The sequence below is a fragment of the Heterodontus francisci genome, unplaced genomic scaffold (assembly GCF_036365525.1).
Source record: "Heterodontus francisci isolate sHetFra1 unplaced genomic scaffold, sHetFra1.hap1 HAP1_SCAFFOLD_86, whole genome shotgun sequence".
Taxonomy (NCBI): domain Eukaryota; kingdom Metazoa; phylum Chordata; class Chondrichthyes; order Heterodontiformes; family Heterodontidae; genus Heterodontus; species Heterodontus francisci.
The window spans coordinates 2,766,340-2,769,920 of NW_027141093.1; positions in this window are offsets into that span (position 1 = coordinate 2,766,340).

Consider the following 3,581-nt stretch of genomic DNA (forward strand, 5'->3'; position numbering starts at 1 on the left):
ATATATTCAAAAACTGGTTACCCGGGGAAAAAGTGCTTTGCTCTTTACAACTGTTTCTTCGGAATAATAAAATAACTGGGGTGTTACGATCTGGTAGGATATTTTGAATCGGTGATGCGTTATTTGGTCGGATGCCACTCGAAGTCTCTCTGGACAAGGTTAACGAACAATCTGTGATGGGTAGGTGCTCATGGCACTTCTTCTGCAGCAGGCGTCACTCAGATCTTTCAGCAAAGGGTACAGCAACAGGTCTACTTGCGTTTTCAAATAGCAGTCTAGCAATAGAAGCTTTCTTGAGCTTTCAGAATCTCCCAAAACATACGAGGCAACAGGAATCAACCCTGAGGCAGAGATTTGTCAGAGATTGGAGGCAATAGGAATTTGCTACCTTTTGAATTGTACGCTTCCTCTCAGCAAAGGAGCCTTTCTCCACAGAAAGCAGCAACTTCTCTTTTCCTGACTCTATTTCTCTCCAGGGGTCTTTTCTCTCTCCAGGCAGACCACAGCCACAATCTCAAATGTAGAATTTCTTTTTACAATAAAGTTTGAGATGCTGTATTTGTTGAGAAATTGTATTAGTTTCATACATTATATTTAGGTGAATAGATACATATGTTTTAGGTACAGTTATACTTCGAGGTATTAGTTTAAGAGGCTGTATTAGTTTGAAGGTCTGTATGATTTTCAGGGTCTGTATTAGTTTGAGGGTCTGTATTAGTTTGAGGGACTGTATCAGTCTGAGGAGGTGTATTAGCATGAGGGGCTTTATTAGTTTGAGGGACTGTAATAGTCTGAGGTACTGTATACGTTTGAGGGGCTGTATTAGTTTGAGGGACTGTATTCGTTTGAGGGGCTGTATTAATTTTAGGTGATGTATTAGTTTGCCACGCTGTATTAGTTTAAGGGGCTGTATTAATTTGAGGGACTGTATTAGTTTTAGGTGATGTATTAGTTTGACACGCTGTATTAGTTTGAAGGGCTGAATTAATTTGAGGGACTGTCTTAGTTTGAAGTGTTATCTTAGTTTGACACGCTGTATTCGTTTGAAGGGCTGAATTAATTTGAAGTGCTGTGTTAACTTGAGGAAAGAGAATAGTTTCAGGGCTGTATATGTTAGAGTGATTAATAGTTTGAGAGACTGTATTAGTTTGAGGGACTGTATTAGTTTGAGGATTTGACACTTGCATTAATTTGAGGAGATGTGTTAGTTTGAGGGTCTGTATTAGTTTGAGTGTCTGTATTAGATTGAGGGACTGTATTAGTTTGAGGTGTTACCTTAGTTTGACATGCTGTGTTAGTTTGAAGGGCTGAATTAATTTGAAGTGCCGTGTTAACTTGAGGAAAGATAATAGTTTCAGGGCTGTATAAGTTCGAGTGATTAATGGTTTGAGGGACTCTATTAGTTTTAGGTACTGTATAAGTTTAAGGATTTGACACTTGCATTAATTTGAGGTGATGTATTAGTTTGAGGGTATGTATTAGTTTGAGGGTCTGTATTATTTTGAGGGTCTGTGTTCGGGAAGGTGGTGGTGTAATGGTAATGTCAGTGAGCTTGTAATCCAGAGGCCTAGACTCTAACGCCCTCGAGACATGGGCACAAATCCCTGCTGGTAGAGTTTAAATTCAATAAATTAATAAAGATGTCTGGAATTGAAAGCTAATCTCAGTAATGGTGCCATGCAGCTATTACCAATTGTTGTAAAAACCCATCTGGTTCACTAATGTCCTTTCGGGAAGGAAATCTGCCATCCTTACGTGGTCTGACCTACATATGACTTCTGACCCACAGCAATGTCATTGAATCTTAACTGCCTCTGAAATGGCCTAGCAAGTCACTCGATTGTTAAGGGCCATTAGAGAGGGGCAACACATGGTGGCCTTGCCAGTGACACCCACATCCCATGAAAGAATTAAAAAAAATTAGCTTCAGAGCGTGTGTTAGTTTAATGAACTGTAATAATTTGAGTGACAATTAGTTTCTGGGACAATATTAGTTTGAGTATTTGACACTTGCATTAATTTGAGGTGATGTATTAGTTTGAGGCTCAATATTAGTTTGAAGAACTGTATTAGCCTGAGGGGCTGTATTATTTTGAGGGTCTGTATTAGTTTAAGGGGCTGTATTCGTTTGCGGGGCTGTATTAGTTTGAGGGACTGTATTAGTTTGCGAGGCTGTATTAGTTTAAGGGGCTGTATTAGTTTGAGTGACTGTACTAGTTTGCGGGGCTGTATTAGTTTGAGTGACTGTATCAGTTTGCGGGGCTGTATTAGTTTAAGGGGCTGTATTAATTTGTGGGGCTGTACTAGTTTGCGGGGCTGCATTAGTTTGAGGGGCTGTATTAGTTTAAGGGACTGTATTAGTTTGCGGGGCTGTATTAGGTTGAGGGCCTTTATGAGTTAACAGGGCTGTATTAGTTTCAGGATCCAATTGCACAATTTCCTGCTTAGATTATTTAACTGAATGGTCACAGTTAAGGTGAGCAGTCACATACCAGAATACAGTATAGCAGCAGCCCTGAGAGGACACACTGACATTAGGAATTGAATTACTGAACAATCACAGCAGAATGAAAACCATCACCGAATCAATATTAGAAATATAGAAATATATGATGATGTTTCAAGGAACATCAGCATTGTTGGGAGATTACAGCTTCTGATTATCAGGAATTAATTCATGTGATCAGAACCACCCAGTCTTTGTGTTGTTTGAATTCAATTTCAGTGCTAAATATATTCCATCACAACAGGGACTTAACTACTTAACTCTTCTGTCGTAATCTGTTTGTTTAAAATTTAAATTATGTAATTTGACCAAGGTTGCAACATCAATGTCCCAGTGGAGTTCCCGCAAAGTATAAATTAAAGGCTTTGGGACTATGTTGTCTCAAACTTTTATACAGAGAGGTTGCCTGTCGCACGAAGGTGACAGATCACCTGACACAAAAAATGCATCAACCAATTAGCAGTATCCAGAAAATATACTTGGTGATCCTTGCCATCATTGGTTTTCCTGGTAGGTGACTATCATCATTGAAGTTGTGTAAATCTGTGTGTGAGCTGGTCTCTGGTTTTGCTCTGTGACTGATAACGTTACATGTTGGTCTACTGGTAATTGTTCTCCAGACAACTGATCAGTCAAATCTCTTGAATGATCTCTGCCTCAACTGAAATAAAGCCTCGGTTTGTAGCTCACAGTCATGCAGTATTGTCAAGTTATTGCCTTTATTCGAATATTGTGTATTGTTTAATAATACCTCTGCGCAAGCAAATTTCTGAACAAGATATTCCTGGGAGTCTCTGTCACTGTAGAATTGTACTGAGTGAGGGTCACTAATCAGAGTGGAACACCTGATCCTCGGGAGCATGTATTACTGGGAGTATCTGTCACTGTAGAATTGTACTGAATGTGTGTCACTAACCAGAGTGGAACACCTGATCCCAGTGACCATGTATTACTGGGAGGATCTGTCAATGCAGAATTGTACTGAGTGCATATCACTAATTGGGGTGGTATACCTGAACCCAGTGACCATGTGTTACTGGGAGTATCTGTCACTGTAGTATTGTACTGAATGTGT